This window comes from Symsagittifera roscoffensis, chromosome 5, assembly GCF_963678635.1.
Source record: "Symsagittifera roscoffensis chromosome 5, txSymRosc1.1, whole genome shotgun sequence".
NCBI lineage: Eukaryota > Metazoa > Xenacoelomorpha > Acoela > Convolutidae > Symsagittifera > Symsagittifera roscoffensis.
In genome coordinates, this window is record NC_087066.1 from 31,262,274 (window position 1) to 31,276,788 (window position 14,515).

At 32.2% G+C, this 14,515-nt stretch overlaps 1 protein-coding gene across 5 annotated transcripts in view; it reads right to left on the reverse strand.

Annotated features, from left to right (window-relative positions):
• The window catches only part of LOC134846458 (uncharacterized), a 71,669-nt gene that overhangs the window by 42,822 nt on the left and 14,332 nt on the right, over positions 1-14,515 (reverse strand). Inside the window, exon 1 of one of the 5 annotated variants that reach the window (XM_063863819.1) lies at positions 12,986-13,153. The exons of 1 other annotated variant lie outside the window; for it this stretch is intronic. The gene's annotated coding sequence lies outside the window, so the exon portion shown is untranslated. Of the gene's footprint in view, positions 1-1,281; positions 1,384-6,192; positions 6,270-12,196; positions 12,279-12,985; positions 13,154-14,515 lie in introns of those variants that run through there. 3 more of the 5 variants (XM_063863822.1, XM_063863825.1, XM_063863820.1) reach the window with 3 other exon arrangements.

Genomic DNA, 14,515 nt, shown 5'->3' on the forward strand with positions numbered 1-14,515 from the left:
GGGCCAAAAAAAAACGCGGTGTTTCGGTCAAGTTTTCCAAAAAAAGGCGCCTTAAAACGCGAATTTTGGCCTGTTTTTTCAAAAACTTGCCTGCGGCGCAGAAAATTTGGTCAAAATTGGGTCTTGATATTGATTTTGGAGAGCTCAGAAAATCAATTTGGTCGATATAAAAAAGGGTGACAACAAAATTTTTGAAATTTTTCGAAAATCCGCCAGCCACCCTCGAGAAACAAGATCCGCCCCTGCAAGCACGTATTATAAAAAAGAAAGCTTCGTTTAGTTCAAACACTTTCGGAAATTGTAAAAATTGTAAAAAAAAAAGAAATCATAGCGCAACTTTTTTCTTCAGAAATTTTGGCAATTTTTATAACCAAAAAATTTGTTCAGAGTTCTAGCATTTTGAAGGAACTCAAATATTCAAATCATTCATCAAAGCAACCATCAAAATTCAGACATATTTATTACTTCCTTTAAGTTTATGCCCTTTTTTGAGGGTTTTAAAAATTTTACAATCTCTGGACTAAATATGCGTGCAAGGTGCTTTTTTTACAAACCATGTATGGCCATCATATATATAAAGTTTAAAAATATATCAATGACACCAACTTCCTGAGTTTAATTTCCAAACATTTAAACTCAAAAAATCAAATTATATTTTTTTCTGTGAGATCATTTTTTGTAAGTTTCTTTAATTTAAAATACCAATTTCGTCAGTCTCAAAATATTTTTTTTGTGCGTTTTGAAAAATTTTATTATGATTATACAGAAAAAAATCAGGAAAGTTAAACCGCGCTTAATTGTTCCAAATTCAAAAGAGGTAAGCTAATTAGTCATAATAATTTCTTAAATCAACTCAAAACTTATTTTCTAGTGTTTTTTTATTTGTAAACCATTCATTTTAGTAAAACTTACTCGCCAAAAATTATTCCAAACCATATAAGTTGAAGTGGCATCTTTCAGGGGTTTTATTTGATAAACCAGCAGTCGTTTCTCTCCTTAAGCCTGTTTTTTGTCATGCTACTCTATCGGCGTCCATTTCTAAGAATTAACTGATATCTTTGTCGGTCAGGTGAAATATTCCAAACGATAAAAATGTCTCCACTCGAATTGAAATTTCAGCAAATTTTCATATCTGCAGAAACCTATCAAAAATATTAATAGAGGTTAACGTTTATTTTTGCCCACGCCCATATCAAGTGACAAAAAAGTTTTACAAAACAAGGTGAAATATACTCATTGTGAGATCCAAGTTGGCAAAGAAACTTTAAAGCTCTAGCTTACATCTCTCTATCTTTCTCCTCCTTCTCTCTCTCTCTCTCTCTCTCTCTCTCTCTCTTTCTCCTCCTTCTATTTCTCTCTCTCTCTCTCTCTCTCTCTTCTCTCTCTGAAAAGTCTCGGAAAAAGAATAAAGTTTTTATTCAACTACTTTGGCGAAGGTTTTTGGTTGGATTTGGGGTTGACATCAGAGAAGACAAACGATTATAAAAACTTTGTTTTTTTTTACTCTGCATGAGTTGATTAAATCATCTAATAATTTGTGATGCTGATAATACAATTTTTGTCATGATTAATTTTGTGTGAACTTTATTTTATACAAACAAAAAAGTTGAAATTCAACTTAGTTTTCACAAACGTACTTGAGAATGAGCAAATAGCCCCAGATGATTTTTATGTAAGAAAATACATTTTTGAGCTCTTTTCAAACTAAAAAATTTCAATTAAAAAAGAACTTGCGATCCATCTTTCTCGTAAATGCTTTTTCTCATGTGAGAATTTCGCTCAAGGGAGATGGGCAACTTTCAGTACAAATTCACAAGACGCTCGTATCAAGGCGAAGCCCTGAACGTTCCGTTCCGACTGCCTTTTAAGGTCCATCGAGCAGTAGTCACAAGAAAAAGATCAATGAAATAAACTACAATTAGTTTTTAAATTTTGAGATTTTTGTAAACGCCGCATAAAGTTCAAAGTGATAAATTTTGCTCCTAGTACCGAATCAGTTTTGGCAATAGGATTCCAACCAATTTGGAATGATTTCTAAAATTCGTGTTAAAAGGGCAAAATTTATTGCGCGTAAATTGTCCCACATTAGCCAAAATGGCAATCTTTAAACCCCATGAAAATTAATCGCAGGTGAAATATCGTTTTTATTTTTAGGCTCAAGACAACAATGCCTTTTGAATGATGTAAAAAAATTTCCAGAAATTGCTAGTTTGGAAGTCGAATTTTGTAAGAAGAAGAAAAGCGCTCCGAGGCCAATATTCCGTTTATTGAGTCTATCAAGTATTGTCAAAGTGGTAAAAGTTTAAGTGTTTAATGTAACATGCATTGGCAAAATAACTTTGAAATTGGCCAGATTGTTGAGGAGCGAGTAATATATTAGAGTTTTGAAATCTACATATTGTCAAAAAATTTTATTTTGCTTTGGCAAAAACCATATAATACCATGATTTAGAAGCTCAAAAGTTTATTTAAATTGTTGGAATAAACCTACAGCAGTCTGGGTCAACACTTTTGTTTACTCAGTTTTATATTTCCTATCAAATTTTATTCTGCTAATTGTTTTTTTGCAATATGGTCCCAGTTAACTTCAAAATCAATCTAACAGTTTCTCTATGTGCACGTCGAGCATCCCGAAGGCACTGAATAGGTTTGCCCTAAATGGCTTGCTAGGCTTCTACAATGACTACTTGATACTTCAAAAGTTTCAACCCAAACTTTTTCTCTTCTTCCAAATGCAATCGGAAAAAAAATCCATGACTTTTTATCTGGATTTTCCAGTAATTAAACCGCCTGAGTGAGTTTGAAATGGAAAAGACTCAAAAATTATTTCAGTTTAAGCTCCTGTCCTTCTAAAAATTGTCATCGCTTTATTAAACTGCAAATGTAAAATATTAGGTTGGCGCTACAGTTTTTTTCCAATGACTGACTACTTTATAACTATCTATGAATTATTTTATGGTAATTTGCAGGTTTTTCGTTTTAACCATTTTGAACTATTGCAAGTAGTTTGAGAAAAGATCATCAACATAAACGCAAATAAAAACAGATTGTTTGGATATTATGAGCAGATTAGGAATCACTTGCAAAGTCATTGAACAATGTTATGAGCTAAGAGTTACTCAATTTTCGAAATGGTATACAACAGGTTTTTTTTTCAAAAATAAATTACAATCTTTCTGTGATAAATCATAAAAAAATGTTTTTGAACTTATACTCGCAACTTCGAACGCTTGGTCTGTTGATCCTTTTGATAAATTTTATTTAATTCTGTGAAATTTTGGAAAAGTTTTGATGTTCCGATTGGTTTACTCGGCTTTAGAAGTTTAAAACAGTGCAAAAAAAATTTTAAAAAAATTTAAAAAAAAACTTAAAAAGCAAAACTCAATTAATGTCTTGATTGACTTCGAAAACAATTTTTTCTAATTGTAGCCTCACAGTCTATGAACAAAAAATCATGGCATCCTAGCCAGGGAAAAATATTTCTGTCAATCTCTGATTTGTGAAAAATTTTATCAATTTCGGAACGTGAAATGTCAAAAAATAACCACTGCAGTTAAGCAAAAAGCAAATGAAAAACAAATTAGCGGTTAAGAAAACCGTAATGAACAATCGATGCTTTCCAATTCTAAACTGATCAATAGAATGGGGTTGCCAGGATTCAAGGGCGTTGACATAACGCCATAAAAACCTAACGTGGTAATTATATTTTAAAACATCTCATTATCAAATTATTAATTTTCAAATTAAAAGAACATCTATGATAAGTCCGTGATTTTCTTCTTCACCCTTTTTGCCTGTCATAAATTTTGCTCTACAAAAATTTGTAGCATGAGAGGAACTGAAGATTTGTAAGACTCAACCTTGCACCATAAAAGTAAGATTGAATTAGCTTGCTGTAACTAAATTTTGCTGAGAGGTTATCATATGGAAAAACCAAAAACAATTGGCAAAAGCTAGAAATCAGGTAGCTATAAAACGAAATAAAAGTAACTCAAAGCACGACAAAAAAGCACGTCAAAAAAGCACCGAAGAACGTCAATTACTTTAAACCACAAAAAAGCGTCCAAAAGCGAATGATAGCTTCCGATTTTGGAATTGATAAAAAAAAACCAATTAGTTCTGCGTGCGAACATGGAGGCGGGAGATACAGGAGGTGTATCAGTGGCGTCTAAAATGATTCCAGCGGCTAATTAATTTCTTTTGAAACTGAAGACGACAAGAAAGGCTGTATTTGTGTTTTTAACGGTCAATAACGGCAGGCGACATAGAAAAAAACTTTATAAAATGCATTTAATAATACATTTCAGCGATGCTAGAAAGTAATTTTCTAGTGATTATCAAATCTGCGTCTGTTAGAAACTGTTTAAAAAAATTGGAGTGAAAACCGGAATTAAATCTCATTCACACAAAAATAATTACTTTTCAATGCCATTTTTGACCAAAATGTCTTTTGATTAACCTCTCTAAAATTGATTGACTTGTCTTTTTCGGAGCTGACGCGTCACTTCAATTAATAACACAGAAATAAAAATTACGCAAACCTCTTGCAAATTATATTTTTGATAACCCGGTTGACCTGAAATTTTTTTAGATGGTTATTGTAGATGATTGTAGATGAATGTTGTTTCACAATTTGATCACTTTACCATGAGAGGTTAAGGATGATAGAGTTTGTGGGACAAATATCAGGACTTCACGAAAATAAGGTTAAACGCTAACTTAGTGAAATCAGCAAAAAAAAAACATTCACGGTTTAAAGTCTATCAGAATTAATTCCTTGTTTGGTTAATATTGAAAAACTCAGTTTCAATCACAACCGTTTGTGATACTTTAAGCCTTTTTTAAAGGATTTTTCAAGTTGCATCTGCAGCTAATTTCACTGAAATTTCAAGGTCAACCTTGCCGGGTGGAGGCCGTGACATATTTTTAAACTTCTGAAGTCACGCCAATGTTGATTCGGCGACCAAAAATTCCTGTCTCGGCAGGTTTTCTTATTAAGGAAAAAGTTTAAAATATCAAAACGTGGTCGCAATACTCTGAAAATTAGTTCGCGACAAGCCTTTGACGGATTTAAACACAAGCCTATTGCTTCCAAACCTAGGATTGTGGCCAGTCGTGGTTAACTGTTTTTGGATTGCAACAGTGGCGGTTTTAACTTTTGTTCGATCACGATGGTCGCGGATAATTTCTCTTTGTTCGCTCCGGTCCCGGATAACTCTTCAGTCTGCTGAGTCCAAAAAGACAAAACTTTGATCGCGGCGTTTTGAAGTAGCCCTATTTTGGTCGAGGCTGTCTATAACATAAAAATCGGTCGCGATAATCTAATCCTAAAACTACAGTGCTGATTTAAATTAACCGGACAAAACGCGTTAAACTTGAAATTTAAAACGCATTTTTCTCAAATTGGGTTGAGTTTAGGTGAAAACTTATGAGGACAAAACTTGCTTAGAATTTTAGCAGAATTAATATGGTGCAATTTGTTTTGCGAAATTCCGGTCCGAAATTTTACCCCAAAAATGGGTCATTTTGGCTTTTCTTAGTTTATCAAAAATTACGCCAAAAATACCCAGTCGATCACAGACATAATTATATCAAAGTGAGCCCCTTACGTAGTTCAACAAACTTTAAGAAGGGTATTTTCTTCAAAAAAAGTTGCATATTGTTTAAAAATTGTTTTTAAATAAAAAGTTGGTATTTTATACAGTAAAAATGACCTTTTTTGTCTATCAAACAAAAATAAATTAACTTATACAATATTTTGGAGATTATACCCTTATTAAAGTTTGTTGGGCTACGTAAGCGGCTCACTTTGATGTAAGTATGTCTGTGATCGACTGGGTATTTTTGGCGTAATTTTTGATTAACTAAGAAAAGTCAAAATGACCCATTTTTGGGGTAAAGTTTCGGACCCGAATTTCGCAAAACAAATTACACCATTTTAATTCTGTTAAAATTCTAAGCAAGTTTTGTCTTCATAAATTTTCACCTAAACTCAACCCAATTTGAGAAAAAAGCGTTTAAAATTTCAATTTTAACGCATTTTGTCCGGTTAATTTAAATCAGCACTGTACAACCTCGAACCGCAAAAATATCATTTCAGCCAAAGAAGTTCTTGCAAAAATATCAATTCAGCCAAAACTTTGCTACAGAAAAATCAACTTGAAACCAGCCACCCTGATTGAACGTACTCACCAATTTCCAGTCCAAATATTCTATCATAGTTATGCTTTCCAGCTGCAAGTACCTAATTTTTGAAATAATATATTTTGTCCCGCCAAGGCTTTGTCAGAAACGCAGGCAAAATTATGCAAGGTCATCTCATGAAAAAAAAAGAAAGTTGAATTAAACGAAATTAAAGCTCTGCTAAAAGATTAAAAAATTTTAAGATGATAAGCAGTCTCCGAAGATGAACAAAAATAATCAAACATTTTCGTACTTCAAAGAAACGATGCTCTTGTTCTGAAATTAAAGGTTCTTTTTGAAAATGACCAAGTTGCAATTACTCTTAAAAATGTTCGAAGAAGGAAAAATTCTGACAAATGATTAAAAGGCGTTTTAAGTTTCTTCATTTCACTAATTGAGCCAGAAAGTTGCCTTGATAGCAGAAAAAGTTTAGGACTACGCAATGTGAAAGTGACCTTTGTGATCTAAAAAATGGATTAGAGTCAGTACTTTTCAATCAAAGTATTGCTTCGCTCTCTCTCTCCATTCTACCACATTCAACCCTAATTTAGAGTAAATCTTTCATTTAGACCTGACTATTTTGGGTACCATTTTGAACAAATTAAACCCAACTCTCATTACTGTTACCTCCTAGTTTGATCAAAGAATTTCCCAACGGAGCACCAAGACTTATTACAAATTTAATTGAGATGTCGACTTTGCCAGGCAAGCAAATTAATAGAGGGTTAAGTTGTAATTGCATTTGATTTTAAAATGAATTACTCCAATTCACATCAAAATATATGGTGGTTGAATTGTATTTTTTTCCAAAAACAATCGTTTAAGATGCAAGTGTAATTGAATGAGGCGTAATTAGACAAAACGAAAAAAGAAAAGAGAAATGCTAAAAATTGAAACGTAGTATTTTTACAGAAAAGTGATTAATTAACTTAAAAACAAACTAAATATTGTTTATATTGGGAGTCGGAAGTTCAAGCTATTTTTAAGCATAGTTGGAAGCTTTCAGTTTACGTTGGATTCATAGTTAAGCTATATCGCTTTGGGCTGTACTTTTACAGGTAAAGCAGGTATAATTGTCAGAAAAAATTAATTGACTAACAATAAACTGAAGCAACAATTCAAGTTTATCATATGAAATGGTAGAGGGATTGAAGCACAAGAAAAACAAGGGCAGTTATTTATTTCCTTTTGTAGGCTCGAGGGAGCTTTTTCAAATCTTTTTAGCTATCGAACTAATAATCTTTAGCAAACAAAAATTTACGGCAACGGAAAAATCATTTCCTTGATTTTTAAAAATGAAAAACAAAAAAAATCACGTTGCTACTTTGTGTAACTCTCAGATATTTGAAAATTCTTAATTTGGCCACATTTTACAATGAGTTATGCGCCCTCGCAAAAATTGAAATATAATAAATGTCACTGACTGTTAAAATATACAATTTCGCTGATTTTCGACGGAAGAACGGTTCGAGATTAGTTAAAGAGCAGTCAAAATAATCAGGCCTTTGCCATGATTCACGAGCAGTCATTTTAAAACTCTAGGTTTTTTTCAGTGTTTTGGAAAATAATTCAAAGTTATTGCTTTTCTTCTGATCCAAAGTAATCAATCTTTTCAGTTTAATCATCTAATAATCGATTACAGTGTAATCATCTAATAAATTGAAATCATATTTTTCATGCACACGTCGTTTTAGGGTATCAAAAAACAAAAATCCAAAACCAGATCTCTTTTACATAAATGATATACCAAAAATTAGAAACGATCTTTGGTTTTGGATTGTTATTTTTTGGTGCCCTCAAAAATACCACGTCGAAAAAAAAACAAAAAAACTAAAAAACAAACTGAAAGAAATGAAACTGAAAAAAAGAAACCTAGATTCGATTCTTACACTCAACCGAACTTACAAGAAATTAACTGTCACTAATGAACAGAACGAGACCAAAAACAGTACTGACTGTAGATAAACTAGTTTACTACGCAGAGTTGGACAAAAAAAACGATAGTTCGTATGGTAATGCCTAGAATTTTGGAGCGCAGTTTGGTCGTTGAAAGGGTACTTTTGACGAAAATATCGCAAAACAACTATCAAACTTCCTATGAACCAAGAATAATGCAAATAAGACTGCTCCTTTTTGGGCAACTCCTTCAATGTTCCGGTGGGCTTTAATTTTTATATAGAAGTGTTTCTTTTAAAGCAAAATGATAAAAAATTTAAAACAAAAAACATGGGAAAATTTAAATAAAATTATCCCTCCAAATGTATTTAAGCTAAAAAACAGTTTATTTGACATAGTTTTGCTGTAATTTAAACAAAACTGCTTATAAATGGGGTATTTCTTCAAAAAAGTCACTGATGAATTTAAAAAGAAACTAAATATTGTTTATATTGGGAGTCGGGAGTTCAAGCTATTTATGAGCGTAGTTGGATAATTTTCAGTTTATGTTAGAATCATAGTTGAGGTATATCGCTTTGGGCTGTTCTTTTGCAGGTAAAGCAGGTATAGTTATCAGGAAAAATTAATTGACTAACAATAAAATGAAGCAACAATTGAAGTTTATCACATGAAATGATGAAGGGATTGAAGCACAAGAAAAACAGAGGAAGTTATTCAATTCCTTTTGTAGGCTTGAGGGAGCTTTTTCAAAAAAGTTTTAGCTGTCAAACTAATAACTTTTATCAAACAAAAATTACTCCAATAAAAAAATCTTTTTCTTAATTTTTGAAAATGAAAAACAAAAAAATCACGTTGCTACTTTGTGTAACTCTCCGGTATATGAAAATTCTTAATTTAGTTACATTTTTGAATGAGTTTTGCGCCCTCGCAAAATTTGAAATATAATAAAAAACCATTGACTGTTAAAAAAATTACAATTTAGCTGACTTTCGAAGTAAGAACGATTCGACATTAGTTAAAGAGCAGTCAAAACAGTCAGGCCTTTGCCCTGATTCACGAGTAGTCATGATAAACTCCCTGAGTTTTTCAGTGTTTTGAAAAATAATTCAAAGTTATTGCAATCCTTTTTATCCAGAGTAATCAATCTTTTAGTGCAATCATCTAATTACTGATTACAGTGTGATCATCTAAATAAATGAAATCATTTTTTTATGCTAGTTTTAATTAGTTCGAAATTTTTCCACGCCACGTCCCACGTCGTTATAGGGTATCAACAATCCAAAACCAGATCTCTTTTACATAATTGATATACCACAAATTAGAAACGATGTTTGGTTTTGGATTATTATTTTTTGGTGCCCTCGAAAATACCGCGTCGAAAAAAAAACAAAAAAACTAAAAAAAAAAACTGAAAGAATTGAAACTTAAAAAAGGAAACTTAGATTCCTACACTGACCGAACTGACAAGAGAATAATTGTCACTATTGAACAGAGCGAGGCTAAAAACAGTAATGACTGCAGATAAACTAGTTTACTACGCAGAGTTGGACAAAAAAACGATAGTTCGTATGGTAATGCCTAGATTTTTGGAGCGCAGTTTGATAGTTGAAAGGGTACTTTTGACGGAAATTTCGCATTAAACGTATTAAAACTCGCTATGTTCCAAGACTAATGCAAGCAAGACTGCTACTAATTGGGCAACGCCTTCAATATTCCGGTGGGCTTTAACTTTTGTGAAGAACTGTTTCTTTTAAAATAAAATGATAAAAATTTTAAAACAAAAAACATGGGAAAATCTCATTTCAATTATCTCTCCAAATGTATTTAAACCTCAAGTCAGTTTATTTGAAAGTTTTTTAGTTGTGCTTTGGTTAAAACAAACTGCTTGTATTATGGCGCAGCACTGAATGTTCCGACAGCAGTGTAAGGTCTATGGTGTAGTGTTCGCCGTAAAAAAAACTGATGAAATTCAAAAAGAAATGGAAAAAAAGCAAAACTTTTTTTTAAAACTATATTCTAAATTATCCTCCGCACGCTATGCATGATGCACATTTTCAAATTTGACATCTTGCAAAAGAAAAATGAGGCAAAAGAGATTGCGTCATTTTAATTTAGAAGGATTTCGAAGGGTATTAAATCTCCACTTTCGCATGACTATAACGATATTAATGACGCGTTAAATTTCACAAATTCGGCATGTTGGCAATTCTTACGCCTCGATAATTTAGATAAGGAATCACAGGTGAAATATTATTTTTATTTGATTTCAAGACAACAAAATCTTACAGAAGTTATAAGAAATCTGTCAGAAACGTCTAGTTACAGTTCGAACTTGGCCCGGAGGAAAAAAATCACCAAAGCACAACCAAATATTCCGTCTTTTTGCCCAAAAACCGGTACTATCGTTTGTTCATTTCAATTAATAATTCTTCAAGAGAAGTTTGTAATATCAATGATTAATTTACGACAGTTGCAAGTTCTGAAACAGAGGATTATTGAGAAACAGTCTAATTATTTCAAAGTTTCCGTATCAAGACGCAAAAAAAGTCTTCAATGTTTCAGCATCTTCTGGTCTATGATCATTTTGCCTCGTTTATTCAATTTTGCTCAAAGAAAATCAAAAATTTTGCAGTAAAAGATTTATAAACTTACAATAATTGTTCTGATGAAAAATTTAAGTACAGAATGAGCCTTAGATATCGAAAAAGTCGTTTCCGGAGAACGGATCAAAAATGTGAATTTTTAATATCAAATCCAGTTGAAATATTTCACTGAACGAACCAAAATGCTTTTAACGCTTTCTGTTTTAGTTTAAATAGGGCAGCAGGGCGCATTAAGTTCCGATGCAAAAAAGTTTTTCCATGAGGTCAGATTTGAATTTTCAACGCCTTTTTACTTAATCCTTATAGAACTTCTACTTGAATAATTTTTTTTTCAGTTTAAATCTTACCCTACAAAAAAACTGTACAATGCTGGTTACAATTTTTTTTTGCGCCATAACAGTCTGGAACCTATTTTAGATTTGCTTCGTCCTATTCGATAGACGACCGTTTTCTGGCAAGATTTTGCTTGATTTTTGCACTAATAGATTATCTTTTAAGAATTTTACAAGGCCTTGAAATATAGAAATCTTTAAAATTATTTCACTAAAAGGATGATATGAGCATGAAAACACAAAAATATTAAATCGACTCAGGTAACAAATTAGAAATTGATTTGTGACGGTGTAACAAGGTTGGCCCTGTGCAATTTTCTTTTCTAAAATGACTTGTTTTTTTTGCGGTACGACAAATAATCAGGTACGACAAAAAATCAATGGAATTGGCTAATTCATATATCATGTATGTGTCCTTCTACTCATGATTCGCACGTCAAAAAAAAAAGAGTTTTAAAAAACTGTCTCAATGTCAAGAAAAAGTTTTTAACATTTTTGCGAGTTGGGCAAGTTGAGCGTTTTGAGCGATCAAGTATGTATTTTTGTTAAATAGAAATTGGTCAAAAGGGCTTGAAAAACTTGATTGCCAAAAACAAAAGTTTGTTTCGAAGCTTAATTTGACTCTTCAATGGCAAAAAAAATGTCCAAAAAAAGTCGAACAATTTTGTGTACATACAAATGGAACATTTTTAGAAAACTTTTATAATGTTTTTATTTGTTTTTTTTATCAGAGATTTTTTTTTGAATTATGCCTAAATTTTAAATTATGCCAAGTTTTTTCATCCCACCACGCACAAGAAACGACAATATTTTGAAGAAAAACTCTTCTTAGTAGTTTTTTTCCGACTTTTTTTATGAAAATGGTCGGAGCATTCTGTGGTTCTTGCACAGACACCGGCTAATTTTGTTTGATTTTAGTGTGTTGTGTAATTTTGATAGATAATTTACAAAATTTAGCGAAGTAGCTAAGCTAAGAAAAATCCATGAACTTCAGACAAATTCCAAAAATCTTATCGATATCAATCCACTCATTTATCGATATAAAAAAGTATGCAACATCTCCCTGTCGCTCGAATCTTGACTGAGAAGGCTGAGATATAATTTTGCAACATATTTTGAAATTCCTAAAGTGGCTGAGTTTGTCTGAAAATATCCACAAGCAAATAAAAAAATACTTCTTACCTTCGTTGTTTGGAATTAAACTTTCCTTAAGAACTTTCAACCCCCGATAGAAGAAAAAATAAACATTTCTTTTGTTTGCGCCTGATTTAGGTCATAAAATGAAAGGCAACCTAATAACCAGATATAATAAAATATATCTTGATTTACGGGTTTATTATCCACCTCTATTGTACCAAGTAAACAAATACCCCATTCTCGCCAATTCAACCACTTCACATTCTTCCGATGATGAAGGCAGAAATCCAATTCTTACCTACTTCACTACCAATTTCCAGTTCAGAAAAACCCAATACAATTTTATATAAAAGAAGCTTCGGTGTCAATAGAAAATAAACTTCATGGAAAAGAGCAAACAATTGGTTCCGAAAATCAAACCAATTATTTTAGTCGTAGTTGTTTGGGAAAATAAGAGAAAAAATTGAAGAGAGACAATGTAACCTTTTGATATTCTTTGTTTGGAAAAAAAACTTTTGAAGTGTGAGGAAAATTCACTTAGAGCATTTTCAATAAAGATGTCCTTAAAACGAGTGAAAATCAAAGTCACGAATGTGAATTCAAATACAATTTAGGTTTATCAATAAACCAAGCAGACAGGAGTATAACTTACCAAAAAGCCGGCGCGTAATTTATAATCTTAATGGTCTTCTAAATAGCATTCTGAATTTGAATGGAGCTTAAAATGAAAGCAGCTTTTCATCTTTGTTCTTTTTACTTCTAAGTCAGTGTTTTTGTAGTTTTTGGGGGTGATTTTGAGTCTTATACCAGAAAGAAAAGTAACTAACTGTATACCTGATTCAATCGGAGGAAAATGAGAGTGTGATCAAAATTATAACAAACTATATGAGGGGAGACAATTCCAACTGGGCTGTTTTGAAAAAATAAAGGTTCAAAGCAAATTCTAAATCGAGCGGAAAATTCTATATGGCTGGTGTCTTTATATACTTTACCAAAACAGCAACCAATTGCAGCGAAGCAGATATATTATACACTATAAAGAAAAAGTGGTTGACTATTTAAAAGATTTGATTTGCTTGGTTTTTCCCAAATGATTTATTTCTCATCGCAAAACTTACTCCAAAATAATGGTCGAGGAATAAAAAAAAACTGGAAAAAAAATGTAATAAAACGGCGGTAAATATCTAATTGTTCGAAATAACTACTCGAAGAGCTCATTAGGAACTTGTGTGCGGACCTGAAATTTGACTTAGTTGTAAATTAGAGGGGAAGCTTTTTAGGAATTTCCGTTCAGCCCAGTTCATTGACAGCATTCGAATTTCATAGCCGCAAGATTTTTGAAGGAAATCAATTAGCGCGTCCGTTTAGAACGTTTTCTGACTTCGTTAAGCAAAACATCATTTCAGATGACCAAATAATGAGGCTATCTAAAGAGGAATTTTAAATCTCTTTATTAAAATTTCCAACTGATAAACCTTCCGAGTAATGAACTGTCACGAAAGAGGTTCAAATTTTAGATTTTTTCCCTGCCTAATCAGAACTGAAAAAGTGTTTGAGCAATTTTCCAATCTTGTGAAAATTTTTGTGTTATTAGTATATACATTTTTGCTGGTACCCCAGGAGTCCAAAGACAAAACTTTTGATAAATTAACAAAAAATGCAGCCTAACAGTTTCGCAACAAAAAAAAACTCTACAAAATCTTAAAATCAAAAAAAATGTTCAGCAGCTAGAGTCGCGTGACCTAGCCGGATTCAAGGTGTTGAAACCTACAACACTCAGTACATCATAACTAGTTCGAGAGGTAATCCTCGAAAAAACACAAAGAATTTAAATATGCGTCCTCAAATAAGTTTTGTGGGGATGTGAGGAGAATGATTTACTCTTTATGCCCGGGAAAATTGACGAAAAATATTGAAAGAGTTATCTGGCCCGGCGTCAATACTCAGCTAAACATTTATACTTAATTTTGCACTGATTGTCGAAAAAAAAACAACAGAAATAATTTCCGGCAATTATTTTGGAAAAATGACTGCTCCAATTCATGCCCAGGGTTCTCATACAAAGTTATATTGTCTTCATTTTTTTCGAACTTGAGTATGATTACAAAAAACTTTTTAAAACTGTATCGTTAAATCGTTTACGACTGCTTTTTGACGCCGGAGCAAGTTCAGCTCTTCTTTTTTGTCATTATTTTTTGGCCTAAAGAGCATATCAACCTCGTCAGCTCCCCAATTAACTAACTTGAGCCCATAAATTCATTTTCTTCAATATTTTTGGAAAGACTTTTCCAGGGCCACATCGCAATATTACCTCTGAAACTAGTTATGATTAACTGGCTGTTTTACACTTTCAAAGCCAGGTTT